The sequence below is a fragment of the Hipposideros armiger genome, unplaced genomic scaffold (assembly GCF_001890085.2).
Source record: "Hipposideros armiger isolate ML-2016 unplaced genomic scaffold, ASM189008v1 scaffold_164, whole genome shotgun sequence".
Lineage (NCBI taxonomy): Eukaryota > Metazoa > Chordata > Mammalia > Chiroptera > Hipposideridae > Hipposideros > Hipposideros armiger.
The window spans coordinates 2948397-2963395 of NW_017731514.1; positions in this window are offsets into that span (position 1 = coordinate 2948397).

A 14999-nucleotide genomic window follows, 5' to 3' on the forward strand; every position below is an offset into this window, starting at 1 on the left:
GAGGCTCCCCAGGGTAGGAGGGCCCTGCAGATAGATGTGCGCCCAAGTCTCCAGATGGAGAGGCTGAGCGGAGAGGAGGGGTTCTGTGAGACGCACCCCCTCCTGCATCTGTGCGCTCGCCCCCGGGAGCCCAGCCCAGCTCCAGGCTTTCAGGGTGCCTCTGCGCCTCTCGGTCAGGGCAGCCCTCTCATTCGGATCTTAGGGCGTTGTGGCTTCTCCCTCCAGGTTCTGGTCAAGTTGCAGGTCTGTCTCGGTCACAGGGTGACCGGAGAACAGGCTGCGGGCACTGGCGTTAGCAGAGTGAATGTCACACACAGCGCCAGTGGCCTCAGGGTGGCACAGCCCCGGCCCCCGATGTGTCCCCAATGGGCCAATTAGGAAACCCTGAAACAAGGGCTGGGAGTGTCTCCCTGTGTGTGTTTCTCTGACAGCACCCCCCTTCTGGTGACCCTGGGTGGGGGTGCTGAGAAGGGAGCCCTTTCCACCCAGGCCGGCACTCGCCGCCGCCCCCAGGACATCTGGCGCTCCTGGAGGGTCAGCCACTTTCCCGCACAGTGTCACTCAAAGGCGGACGGCTCCTCTCCTGTCACTGGTCTCCGGGCTGTGCTAAGAGCACCCTGTCTGCCTTTACCTTATTAGGTGACTTCTGTTTCCACCAGGCACCCAAAGAGACTCTGTGGGCTGTCAGGCGTGGGCTGTCCTGACCAGGAGCCCGGGGGGCCCGTGACCCTCTGCAGAGTCTGCCCTCACCCCTGGCGCCCACACGGTGGCCCCCAGTCTGCCTGGAGAGAACCCCTCCTGCGGCTGTCCTGCCTCCTCTCTGCACCGGGGGTCTGGATCCTGGCTGGCGCTCTGTGTCCTGCTGGACGTGCCGGAGCCCCTGGGCTGGTCCACGCAGGAGGCCTTGGGGCAGAGCTCTGATCCTGAGGCCGGGGGACCTGCTGTGACTCCCCAACGGCACTTGTCACGAGATTCCAGGAGAGCCGGCTGTCAGGATCCCTTACTGACTCAGGAGCCCGGAGCCACGTGTGGCTGTTTCACCTTCAATACATTAAACTAAAGAGGCTTACGGATTCTGCTCCTGTTCTCAGGCTCCAGCCTGAAGGATCCAATGGAGAAAGTGAGCAGGGGAGCCCCGGCCAGCCGCCCCCCTGCACTGACCCAGCACCTGCAGCTCTTCCTGGTCCTGAGCACACGCATGTCTCGGCGAGCTCTGCCCCCGGGAGGGGTCTGCACAGCTGGCTGAGGGTGTTCTAACCGTGACACTGAGTGTCCCTCTGGGGCGAAGAGGAGAGAGACATGTGCACATCTGGTGTTCCCACAGCCATTCCGAGCAGGGCCCGCCATGGGCTTTCTCTCTCCCCGATGAGAACCCCGAATATCCTGGGTCATCCCAGCTCAGGACTTGGCGGTGGGCTTCCAGTAGAGTTGGGGGGGGACAGGCAGGGGGTGCTGGTGGAGCGATGGCCTGTGGGTACTGTCACCGTGTGCTGCACACCCGTCTACACCACCCTTTGTCCCTTCATCCCCCCAGTGACGCTGTTAAAGAGGTATCTTGTTTCTGCTCTTCGGATTAAAAAGCTACATTTCGAGAAGATGGAACTAGACGGTGTACTCACGAGGCTCGAGCCATTGCCTGGCTCACAGTAAGCTCTACCCAGGTTTCCATGAGCCAAACCGTCACCCTCATCACCCCTCCCTCCGTCCGCTCCTGGGTCTGTCAACGTCCAGAGCAAGACTCAGATCGCAAGATGTGAGTTCCCGACAGCGCTCCGCCTCCCAGACGTGTCTGGAGGGAGCGTCCCAGAGGTGGGGGCAGTTCCCCAGGGAAGGTGGCCTCTCTGTGTCCCCCTTGTCCCCAGCCCCACCCCACTGGGTTCCGTACTGAGGTTTCTTTGCCTCTTCCATGTGTTTATTCTTTCACCCCCAAGGAAAGCTCATAAAGACTTTTGCTGAGAATACATTTATTTTTATCTGTTATTTATTCTCCTGACTCATGAAATTGCACCCTTCAGGGTGCCAGTACAAAATGTTTAAAAAAAAATTAGTAAAAATGCATCAAGTGGGTGAAAGATGTTAGGCTTCTTTTATCTCCTGAAATATACATTTAAATACTTTCATTTTATGAACCTGAGAGAAAAAATTAAATAAAAAGTAAGCAATATATATATATATGTGTGTGTATATATCAAACTCTCACTCCTTCAAACTTAAATTAAAAAAACGGAAGACAAAGCAACCCCCGACCCAGAGCAGCAGCAGGGCTCCGCGAACGGCCGTGCAGGGGTCCTTCTGAGCGGTAACTACCCTTGTTCTGGGCAGCAGCTCAGGGCCCCCGGGCGGACGTGCTCCTGGCCCCTTCCCCACCTGCCCGTCCAGCACTCGGTTCTCCTGTCGGCTTGCCTGGACCGATGCTCCCTGGACTGGCCAGAGCCCAGAGAGCCGGTGCTGTTTCCAGGGGTCAGGGGAGGGAACAGGCTGCAGGGGAAACATTTCACCAGGAAGGAGGCCTCACAGGAGAGGCTCTGGGACCTGGTCAGAGAGGCCGAGCCCCTTCCCAGGGCGAAGGTCACCAGGAGGTGCTTAACCAGGCAGCACCTGGCCCAGGCCCCTTCCTTCCCCGAAACACCGCCCCACCCCCGGTGGCGCAGCGCCGTGTGGAGGAGGGATGTGCGTGCAGAAGGGCCAGGCAGGCAGGAGGAGACAGGAGAACCACAGGCGCCATGGCCGTGCCCGGCTAGGGGCACTGCACAGAGAGCGTGGAGACCGGTGGCAGTGACAGGGACCACGGCCTCCTGGAGAAGCCTTCGGGTCCCCCTTCCACGTGCATCCCATGGGTCCTGACAAGACCCTCGTGGGAGCCTTAGCCTTCGCTTCACAGAGTTAGGAGTGGCACGGGGGCTGGAGCAGAGACAGGCCCCATCCTGGAGGGTCCTTTCTGGAAGAAAGGAAAGGGGGGGGGGGGCAGAGGTGTCAGAGTTGGAAGGAGTCACAGAGCCCAGTGCTGGCGCTTCAGGCGGTGTGGGCGTTGGCTCACCCAGGGCCTCTGGCAGTGTCACTGCTCCAGAGAACATTTGTCCTGATTTAAAATCACTCAGCCAGCTCATATGTATTTAAAAGGTCAGCCCTCCCTCTCTGCTAAGACTTCCTACATTTTACATGAATGGAAATCTATCTGAGCAAAGCCCGCCTCATTGACCGGAGGACCCTGGATGGAAGAGGCAGCTGTCGAGCGCAGCTGCACACCACACTGCCCGGGGCAGGGAGGCGAGGTGGGGCAGCCGCTGGTACAGGGCCTGTGTCCGTTCCAGGAACACCGGCGACAACTGCCCACGTCAGTCAGGCCACACGGCACCAGCCACAAGGGGCACTGGGGCCTGAGGTTGGAGACCCACCCACACCTGCCTCCACCCCAGCCTCTGCCACCAGTCACCCCTCTGAGCCCGTCTCGGTGCTTGTGAAATGGAATATTAGGGTCTCCTCAGGAAGTTGGGATGGAGAAGGTGTGGGACACCAACGAAGCGCACAGCACCTCGGAGACCAGAGACAGGCTATGAACTCTGGCCCCTCCCGTCCCCCTCTTCTTAACTCACTTGAACGTCTCTGGACCAAATTTAAGTTCCCTTTGATGCTGCAGGTGTTGCTGGGGGCGATGGGTGATGCCAGGGCTGACATTTACTGGGCACCCTACACAGGCACCATATACGCTACTGCTGTGCAGCACCTCGGTTTATGTTCCGATGACAGGGGCTCAGGGAGGACAACCTCCCAAGACGCAGACTTATACCTGGGGCCCAAGTGGGAAGTCCACCTGGTTCTGCCCCACTCCAACCTTGGGACTGTTCTTACCTGGGGAGTCAGCCAAGTGTCTTGGAGACACAAATGGATTGCGTGGCCCTTTCTCACTCGCAGCTTGATGCTGTTGATCACGCAAAACTAAAGCCCTTGAAGAATGCAGTGGACTCTCAAAGACCTCAATTTGTGGTTCTGACTAAAATAGAAAACAAGGCTCAGAGAAAAGAGAGGTTTGGGTGCGTAAATGACAGAGGTGACTCCCTGGAAGAATGGACATCAGCCTGTGCATCACGACCAGGAAGGCTGCGGGACGAACCCTAACAGGAAGGGGGCTCATTCGGGAGGGGGCCACGCAATCCAGGACTCAGAAAACACACGGGCGCGTGACACCCATCCATGGGGGTGCTGTGGATTGCACTTTGGTGCCCCCCCCAAGTTCATATGTTGAAGCCTAACCCCCTCAGTGATGGTTTCAGGCCACAAGCCTTCCTGAGGTGGGGAGGTCATGAGGGTGGGGCCCTCGTGAATGGGATCAGTGCTCTTATAAGGACAGACAGCAGAGACGACCTCTCTCCATCACGTGAGGCCTCAGGACGAAGGCGGCCGACTGCAAGCCAGGCAGAGAGCCCTCGCCAAGCACCGAATCTGCGGGCATCCTGATCTCGGACTTCCTGCCTCTAGAACTGAAAGAAATCGATGCTCGCTGTTCCAGCGCCCCCGTCTGTGGAGGTTTGCTATGACAGCTTCGGCAGACTAAGCCCCAGGGGTCTTGGGAAAGCTTTTAGAAGAAAGCTTTTAGAAAACTTTTAGAAGAAGACCTTGAGCTAGGTCTTGAAGGGTGGAGAAGAGCCATGGACGCAGGGCTACCATTTAAATAGACACTTATAACCCTAGGGGAGGGGGGTGTCTGGCCCCCCACAGGCTGAGAGAGGTTCCCTGCAGAAGAGGCACCGGCTTCTCCTGGAGGTCCAGGGGGGTTTCAAAGGGCTGGAATGGGGGGGGTCAGTAGCAGCTGTGAAATTAAAGAACAGGGAGGACACTTTGGGGAAGAGAAAGCAGGACCTTCCAAGCGCGGGCATGTGCGGGGGACAGTGCGTCCCGGCGGGGAAGACGGCAAGGCCGGCGGAAGCTAGTGAGGCGAGCTGGGAGATCGGAAATCTTGAGGGCTCTCAGTGCTGTCATCAGACTCAGGCAATTTGTTGAGGGAGATAAAGAGGGACCGGGCAGGGTCTTCCGGCAGAGAAGGGACCTCCCCTGAGGGCCCCACGGTGGCAGCCCGCCCAGCCCATGAGCTGCTGCCGAAACCACTCAGCACTAGTTCACGCTGGAGCCCAGAGGACAGGGAAGGAGAAGACCAGCTTAGACACTCCTTAGAAGGTTAAATTTGGGGTACCACGCATTGAGGAGGGAAGAAGTGCCTTCACTCTGAGCCTGTTTTACAAAGAGAAGGCCCTCTGTGAAGGACTCAGGCACAGGATGGGCAAAAGATTGCAACTCCTGGGCTCAACCCCAGGTTCCCTGATGACACTCCCAGCCCCCATGTGAAGGAGCCGAGGTTTGGCCGCTGTGCTATTTCCATCCGAGATCTGGGCCTACTTAAAAATCAATGCATTATGATAAATGATGTATATTTGTGTTCTTGTGGGGCTGATTGTCAAGATTAACTGAGTTTCCCTAAAGGTGTCCCCTGAAATGGAGCCGTATTTCTCAGGGTCAAGCAGCACAAGCCACTATGAATTCCCTGTGCCTCTTCTCCCCTTCACCCCAGCCCCCTCCCCCCGGCTTGGAGCAGAGAAGTGCGATCATCGAGGTCTTCGTCATCGCTGCTCCGGCTAATCCACTCAGCCCAGGTGGAGAGGGGCTGGCAGATGACGCCTTCGTAAGGAAACAGGTGCCTCCACTTTAATGGGGCCATAGTGGTCCCCTGCAGAGCCCGGGGCTGGAGCGCATCATTAGCTAGAATCGAGCGGCCCCACTTTGAACTTGAAGATCATTATGGAACTTGGGCTTCAAATACCTCCCCAGAGATGTGGGGTTTTCTTGGCTGTTCTCCCAATAAAGAACATTCTTGCAAAGTTTTTATATCTTAAAAAAACTTTAAGCATCTTAGAATGTGTATCCTTCTACTCCTCTGCAAGGTGAAAAATCTGTTGTTAATTGTGCAATTGTGTGAATCCACTGACAAGTCACACAGGGACACACACTTAATGATCTTTACAAGAAAGATCTTTACCTGACCTAATTATGTGCCAAATCGGCAAAGGGTCCATTTCTTTAAGCCAGCCAAAGTTTCAATCAGCCTAGCCCCAGTGAGCAAATCCATCTAGAGCCATTAAAAACCAAACACAAGGTCATTGCTTTGAATGTGGGCCAGGACGGCAGCAAAGGCGTCTCCTCAGAGGTGTGGGGAGTGCAGTATTTTCAGATGAACACACTAGGAAGATGTTCCTAGGCCAAAGCCCTGGGAGCTTGGCTTGCCTGGTGACAAGCACATCTGAGGACACATGTCAGCCTCCAAGAGGTCCCAAGGATCTCCATGTCCACTCAGTACCCGGTGACTCTAAGTTCTACTGTGCCCAGTGACAGGAAAGGGAGCAGAGTCCATCCCACCGTGAATGGAGAGTTGGTGAGGACGGGGAGAGTGCGGGGGTCTCACTCGAGAGCATCATTCCCACTTGTCTCAGGCCAGAGAGAACTTGATGAATGGTTTCGAAAACATGCAGAATTCCCTGCATGAGTCAGAAGGCTTATGCTTGAAATATTGGTTTTTATCTTATTTGAAAATAATTATTCAGATAAATATTAATCTTGAATGACAAAGAAGCACAGAGAATACCAATAAGAAGGCAGCTCGTTTTTACCCTGTGGGAGGCTTTGTAGTCCAATCAGTAGCACAGGGTTCCATCTTCCCGCCGACAAGCCCGCCTCTCTGCCCCCTGGGCTTAGTCAGACTGCGGTCCTGACCATGGGAACCTTTTGTTCCCTCATTAAATGTTTTCTGAGCAATTGGGCTGCTCTGTTCTTGGAACCCTGCCACGTGCAGAAGATACGAAGTCAATAAAACATAGCACTGGCCCTCGAGTCATTTGTAGGACGTGGGGGACAAATAAGTAACTGAACAAGTGATGTGCAGAGCAATTGGTGTGGAGACAGTCGCAGGCACAGGACGCTGTGTGCACCCAGATGAGAGTTCATAGCTGTGCTCCTCTGCTCGGGCTGCTATGACAGATACTGCAGACGAGGTGGTGTACACAGCACACATCCCTTTCTTGTAGCTCTGGAGGCTGGAAGTCTGAGGTCAAGGTGCCAGAATGCCGGGCTGCAGGCGACCGGCTTCCCACCGTGGCCTCACGTGGCCTCCCCGAGGTGCGTGTGCTCAGAGAGAGAGCTAGCTCTCCAGTGCCTCATCTGATAAGGACACTAATCCCACGGGATCAGGGCCCCACCTTCATGGTCTCATTTCACTTGAATTACTTCTCAGAGGACCCTGCCTCCAAATGCAACCACACTGTGGGTTGAGGCTTCAGCATGAATTTTGGAGGGCACGGCTTTCAGTCCCGAACTGGCAGGGAGGGGAGAAGGTTGGGGTGGAAGGTTTTGTGAAGGATGCCAGGCTCTCTAGGGCAAGAGAACATGTGAAAAGACCTGGGTAGTGGAAAGAAGGTCCGTAAATGGGATACGAGACTAATAGTGTGTGTGTGTGTGTGTGTGTGTGTGTGTGTGTGTGTGTGTGTGTGTGTGTGTGTGCCATACCTGCGTGGTAGGAACAGAGCTGGGCTTTAGCACAAATGCCAGAGCAGAGAGTTGAGGTCGGGAAGACCAGAGGGCAGAGTTGAGGAGCCACAGACATCAGGCAAAGAGCTGGGGGTGACCTTGGCGGCAGTGGTGCCCCTTTAAAGCAATCTACTGAGAGACGTCACTTGAAGGGAATTTGAGGAGGCTCCGCAGTGTGGAGTGGGCAAGGCTGAAAGCTGGGAGGACCGGGCCCTCGGCACTCCTGTTGGGAATGCTCATGTGTTTGTAAACAATAGTATAAGCGGAGCCTCTTAATAATGGGGCCGAAGCTGCCACACCAGGGGAACTGCCTGGCACATCTTATGCCTCAAACCTTAGAATGTTAAAACAGGGCAAAATAACCTTTGGACAGGACCTAAAGCAACACTGTATCTCAAACAACAGTTTGCAACTGATAACGAGAAAACAGTTATGATGACTTCAGGACGGAAAATTAAATGCACTTTAGAATTAACATCACTGTCATGTTATCTGCAGCAATAGCAACACCTTGCTTCTAAGGATGTCACTGTCCCCTCCCCTTCTCAGAAACACCCCTTGTCTTTGTCTCCTCATCGGAACATTATTTGGGCTTCTGCCTGAATCTAGTGCTTCCTGAGTAACTATTCTTACTGATCTCAAATAAATGCTGTGGCCTCTGACTTTGAAAGGCCTTTTATGTTGAGGTTATCAGATTGTCGTGAGAAGTAGTGCGGTCACTCACATAAAGGGCGAGGGTGCGAGCATCCGGGACACATGATAGTGTGGCCGCAGCCATCTGTTCACAGGGCTGTCACTTCACTGTGTTCTCGGCTCTTCAAGGGAGCAGTTGGGGTGGTTTTTTCATCTTTGAAATCCCTGCACCTGGCACAATGCATGTGTTCCTCACTCAGTTTCAGAACCGTTGCATCTTCCTGGTGAAATGCACCTTTATTCATTAGACGATGCCTTTAAAATCAACTTTGGTGATTAATTAACAGCATTGCAGATATTGTAGCTGAAGAAATTACACACTCATCGTCACTGGATGTAATCAATATGTGTTTAGGTTTGCTAACTTGCACCATTTTCTTCGGTCAACCATCCTTTCAGCATTGTTTTACTTCTCTCTGAAATAAATACGTTAGAAATTCCTTTAGGGAGATGAACTGTCTCAGATGTAATTATCTAAAAATGCCTTTTACCTTCATTGTTGAGTGACAGGTTCACAGGTGAAAATGCTGGTGTGGCTCTTTGAAGGCAGAAGCCCACTTTCTCTCCGTTTCCATGGTTGCTGTTGACATGTAAGCTGCGGTTTTAAGCCACTTCCTTGTAGGTAATCTGGATGCTTTTATAACTTCTCTCTCTTTTTTTTTTAATTTTATGGTTCTCCATGGGTGTGTCTTGATATTAAATTATTTATATTTATCTGGATTAGGAGTTACGAAGCTCTCAGTTTATGATGATTCGTGGTTTTAATTAATCCTGAATAGTTCTTTGCAATTATGTTCAGTATTGCCTTTTTCTGTTTTTTTTTCTCTTTCTTCCTCTCTTTGTCCCTTTCTTTTTTTCCACCGAGTCATATTTAAATATAGGTCGTCTCTTTCACTCTCTCCTCCATTTCCTCTTAACCCTCCTGCTTTCCTGTTTCCCATATCTAAATCTCTAAATCTCTCTGTGTTGAATTTCGGGCAATTTATTGGGTTTCACCTTCCACGCTACCTGTCTTCTGTTCAGGCATTTCAAAACTTCAATTTAAGCCATCCGTTGAGAATTAAATTCAACTGATGAGATGTTTTATTTTCAAAGTTCTGTTTGCTTTTCGAATATGTCTGATCTTTTTGTCTCTTATTTTTAATGTCTTTACTGAAAATTTTATTTCTTTAAACATACTTATTTTATAGTCTTTCAAAATATGGGTGTATAGCTCTTCTTTTTTTCCCCCAATGCCTTTTACTCTTGGTGTGTTTTATTTGATTTTACTATTTCTATTCTTACATTGAGTGCTTGTGTTCTTTGAAATCCTGCGGGGTCGTGGATGGTGGTTTCTGAGGGGTGGGACCACCCAAGAGGGTCTGTTTGCCTCCACCATGTACTGGCAGTGCCACCATCTGAGACCAACACCAGCGCACGTGTCCACTTGGAATGCAGCCCCCCCGTTCTCACGGGTGGGCCCTGTTTATCCCCAGTGCCCAGGGAAAGTTGCCCCTTGGTTTCCATTAGTTAGTTGCCCGGTGCCCTTTGACCAAGAGGGGGTGGCTCTTATGCCAGGGTCTCAGCTACAGCTCCTCACCTGGGGCCATTTCTATCCCTCCCTCACAACCCAAGTCCCCAGGGTCCTGGGGTGTGGAAGCCCCTCTGAGACAGAACCACCATCTGCACAGCAGCCTTCGTGCTGTGAAAACTTCCTGTTCTTTCGTATAAGCTCCACTTTACCTTTAAAATGCTATTTTCCAATATATTTTAGCACGTTTAACTTTCTATAGTAGGAAGCTTTCCAGGGTGAGAAACCCACCGATTGCCCCCATGGAAGTCCTGCCTTTGCGCTTCAGTGAGGTCTCAGCGGCAGCCATTTCCACGTCTGGTACCCCCTTTGTTGTCAGCAACTGGAGGATGGAGGCGTAACTCCCAGCTCTGGGTCCTGGCACCCAGCACAGAGCCTCTGGGGGGGGGGATGGTTTCACTCTGTGAACGTTTCCCATTCATCACGCCTTTGCACCTCTCAGCTACTCTGCACACCAGGCACAGCAGATGTTACCCCACTTCATCATGTTGAAAACCTGAGACTTAGAGATATTTAAGTGACTTGATTATGATCACACAGCTCATCACTGGCTTGCTCGCATCTTGTCTGTTGTTCGTGAGACCCTGCTCCCTTCCGCCTGCTCTGCCTTCACAGCGGCGGCTCTGTCTGGGCCCAAGCAGTGGGGGGCCTTGGCTGTGCTACCTGTGCTGCTCCCCGGGAAAGCGCTCCTCTCCTCCCCTACAATTAGGTTTATAGCCAGAGGGGCCGTTCCTGCCTCAGCACTTTGGGGGAAGAGCTGCTATGCAGCTCCTTTCAGAGAAAACGAAATCTGGGACTTCCTGAAAACTTCTGTGCAGGCTCTGATGGACAAATGAAATTTGATGAGTAGAGCAGGGAACTTAAAGTGGACCATCACGTGCCGTGACTTCCAGCAGGGGGAACGGCAGCCGCCGTTTCATTTCCTGCAGGTCTCGGCTCAATGTCACCTTAACAGTTAGACCTTGTCTGATGGCCCTGTTTAAAATAGCAACCCGACCCGCACCCGGGCCCCCCCACACACACCACTTGCCGGCTTTATTTTTATCGATAGCTCGTATCATCCCCCAAAGTGCTGTGTATTGTGTGTGACTCCCTGTTAGAAAGTCAAAGCCATGACCTGGAGACAGCTGGGTGCTTCCCGACTGTGTTTACAGTGCTGAGCCCAACACCTGGAGCAGAGTGAGTGTTTAAACAATTGCTGTGAATGGACGACAACGATACAGGCTACAGGCACGCGGTGTTCTTGTCACGACTCCAGGTGAGGCTTGCATCCATCTTTCAAGGCGAACACGGAGAACAACATGGTGGCCGTGCCACTCGCCAGGAAGCAGCGGGGCTGACCGCTGGGTTCTCCTGTAGCTCACGCCTCTGACCCTCGTGGTCCTCTGTGGTCCTGACAATCCCTGATCTCAGGTCGTCGGTCAGTCAGGACGCTGTCTGCGCTCTGCAGGAAGCTTTCTGAACGAGGCACGGAGACTCGGACCAGCTCGTGTGCCCGGGAACGCCAGACTCCACGAGCAAGATGGTGGCCAAGGCTAACGGCTGCAGTGACCATTCCCGAAGTTCACCTGCTGGGGAGGACGTCCTGGTCCTGCCAGTTCATCACTGCGTGGCTTTGGGTGATACACGGAGGCCGTCCTTTTTGGAATGATCCCATCTGCAACCTCTCAGGAGGTTTCCACATCTGAGTTATTGTTTTTATTTTATTTTATTCATTTTGCTATTATATTATTATTAGGGCCAGCTTCTTGTGTCATGACACCTTTTTGCCGACTCTAGAACATGCTTATTCCATGTTATCTCCTGTGCGTGCATGTGACCTCGTGATCTCACTCCCTATCACTCTCCTCTGCCTCAGTTCATATCACAATGCATTTCTTTGTTGCTGTTTAGCAAATACTCATATGAAACTGCCTTGTGAAAGCCTTCGACTCACTCTACACCTCATAAGAAGGTTAAAAATGGGAGCACTCACATGTCCAGGGCTGACGGCTGGTAGGGAGTGTGCAGAGCACTTCACATTAATTATCCAATTTGAACTTCACAACAACATTTCAAGGTCAACGTTATAATATTTTCATACCCATTCAAAAGACGAGAAAACGTAGAGTATTCTAAACACTATGGAAGAGCCCTCTTTGGCCAAGACCCGCTTTGATGTCCTGAGCTACAGCCCGTTATTCCCCCAGGTCAAGTCGGGGTACTGATGCCAGCCGCACAGGACTGCCCGCCCCGCCCGGCTCAGGACAGCTTTCAGTGGGGCACCAGCCTGAATTAAGCACCACGCAACACACAGCACAGAGAAGTGTGTTTTCATTCCGGTCAACTGAACAGAAGAAACACTTTCACAAGATTTGGTTTTAAGAGTACTATGGGATTTCAAAACTGTCAAAATAATAAACCAAAATGTATCAGGCATTCCTGATTTGTTCTCACCCTCCAAAATCCACATGTTCAACCTTGCAGGTTTTCTCACAACACAAGTCACTTCAAATTCCCCAGCTGGCGAAGGAGCCAAGCAATGACATCTGTAGGAATGAGTTGTAAACGTGCGCGCACACTCACGCACGCACACTCACGCACGCACACTCACGCACGCACACGCACGCACGCAGTGAGTGGGGTTTTGGTTTGGAGCCGTGAGGCTTGTGACAACAGGTCAGCAAGATTCACGAATTGTGATCCGCAAAGAGGGCAGGCCACGGTTTTATGACTGGCAGCGTGTATTGTAAGGGTGCAGGATGGAGGGGTCACAGCATGCCCAGCTGGGCCTCCGTTCTCAATATTTAAGTATCATTCACAAGTTTATGACACTGTGTGGAGATGCTCATCTCCCTGTTGGTTCTAGAGATTTATTCTTCCTGGAACTTCATTTATGCAGCAGGCACCGGAGTTGAGTCTCAGAGCAGCGTTTGATTATATTTTTTGGGGGGAAAATCCTTTGAACGTGTGGGTGGTTTCTGTGGAGTCCCACAAAGCTTCGAGGCTCCTGGCCGTGCTAGGAAATAGGAAACCCGGGGGATTCTGACTATTTCATGGCACGTACGGCTTCTGTCATTGCCTTCCTATGAATGTCACGATTTAAAACGAAATGGCTCTGACAGGACCTGAATTCATCACGCGTGCCCCTCTATTTTCTTGGCCAAGTTGTAAACCTCTGGGAGGTTATACGTCCGACGTTCTCTGTGTTCATTCTCCTCCATCTTGATCTTGGTGATGTGCTGAGTCCCCACCTCTCTGAGACATGTCTCTCTCTGGCATCCCAGGACCTACCAGTGCACGGCCTGGCTTCCATGTGGGCCTAAACCAGACTAGAATTCAACAGGCATGGGGGGAACTAGGGCAGCTGTCCTGAGTTACAAACTGCCGCTACGTGAATGACATCACGAATGACAAGACGCCATCTCTTGAGGGAATACGCGATTGGGTTGGACACCCCAAAATACTTAAGGTGCAAGAGCGTTCATCCTGACGCCTTCTGCACACCTTGGTGTGCCAGTGGATACCTGGTTTGGGGAGCACGTGCTCAGGCCCTGAGGCCTGAGGAGGAAGCTCCGTGTCCCCACACAACCTCTCTGTCCAGCGTCCCATCCTCCCAACCCGTAGCGTTTAGGACAGACGCCCCAGGTTTAGAGGGTGGAAGTGCGTCTTGCTCTCTCGGTTTTGTGTTGGTGGAAAGGACAGGACAGGAGGTCAGGAGTGTGTGCTTTCCAGCCGGGTCGGGGATTCGGGGCTGGTGTTCCAGCCTGGGACGGTCATTCCGAGCCAGAGGATGACGGCTCAATCCAGAACACCGTCTGTAGCAGCAGGGCAGAAGCGGGCATGACGGACTGAGTGCCACCAGGAATGCTATTCTTTATGTGATGGTCCCTGGAAAAGGGTTTCATCTTCCTCCAGAGCACGCCATCTCTTATTCCTTGTTACTCTGCCTCGAGTGTTAGAGTGAGAGGCTTTATTCATTGAAATGACATTTCTGGGCACTGTTAAACAGGAAACCGTAGGCGGTTTGTATTTTGGGGGTGCAGAGGACACCTTCTCTTGGAACCCAGGCGTACAGCTGTAGTGAGCAGCAGGGACCTTTGGGGCCAAGAGGGACACACACTTGCTCTGGTGCTGAACCTAGATGGACAGGGCCCCGGGGAAAGAGGGGTGCTGTCCCAACAAGTAGCCGAAAACTGCAAACAGCTGCCGAAATGGGGCAGAGACTGGACAGGAGAGCAGGAGACCGAGGACGGGCTCTCACCCAGCCTGGTGTTAAATGCGTATTTCATCTTCCGCAGACCATTGTTCAGAACTAGCACCAATATCATATCTTCATCGATCAGTGTGTGGGAATTGAATATGCCACTGTGTGTGTGTGTGTGTGTTTGCGTGCTTGAATCTCCACATTGCTACACACACACACACACACACACACACACACACACACAACTCATGTGGGTCAAATGATATGTACTGTTTACAACAGTATTTACAATGCACAGGATCTGTGCCCAAGGGCAGTCTGCTTTGCCGCAGCTGTATTCCCTGGGGTTGCTGAAGAAACAAGATTACTCAAGGAAATGGAGACAGAAAGTGGGAGGAGGGGCAGAGAGGGAGGAAGGAGAGGGGGCTGGAGGGAGGGGCTCGCGGGCCCCAGGCGGCGCCATTTCCACAGCAGCATTTCCAGGCCCCTCCTTGGGGCCCCGAAGCTGGACCCTCTCCAGGCTCACGGCACTGCTGCTCTTCCAGGGGACTCGGGAGAAAATGCTGCCAGGCCTCCGTTCTGTCGGCCGTTTAGGAGAGAGGCCGGGGTCGGCTTCGGATAACCCTCTGAGGCCGAGCTGCCCCGCGTGTTCAATTCGCACTCTGCATCCAGCCGCTTCTTGTCCGAGAGCCTGGCGTGCCCGAGGGGTGGCGGTCACCTCAGCAGGGCAGCCCGCAAGGACGGAAAGCAGTATGAAGGGAGGAGGGGTCCGCCTGTGAAAGCCGTCATTAATTCATGCACTCACTCATTCAACAGACACTTATTTGGCACCTACTGTTTACTAAGGACCTGTTGTGACTTGTGAGGTGAAACAATCCCCCAGTCCAGATCTCCTGGGGTACTGGGAAGGTGCCTGTCAAGGAGTCTAACTCACCCCTACAGGCAGCGGGTGCCAGTTTTCCTGCTCTCAGATGCTCTCCT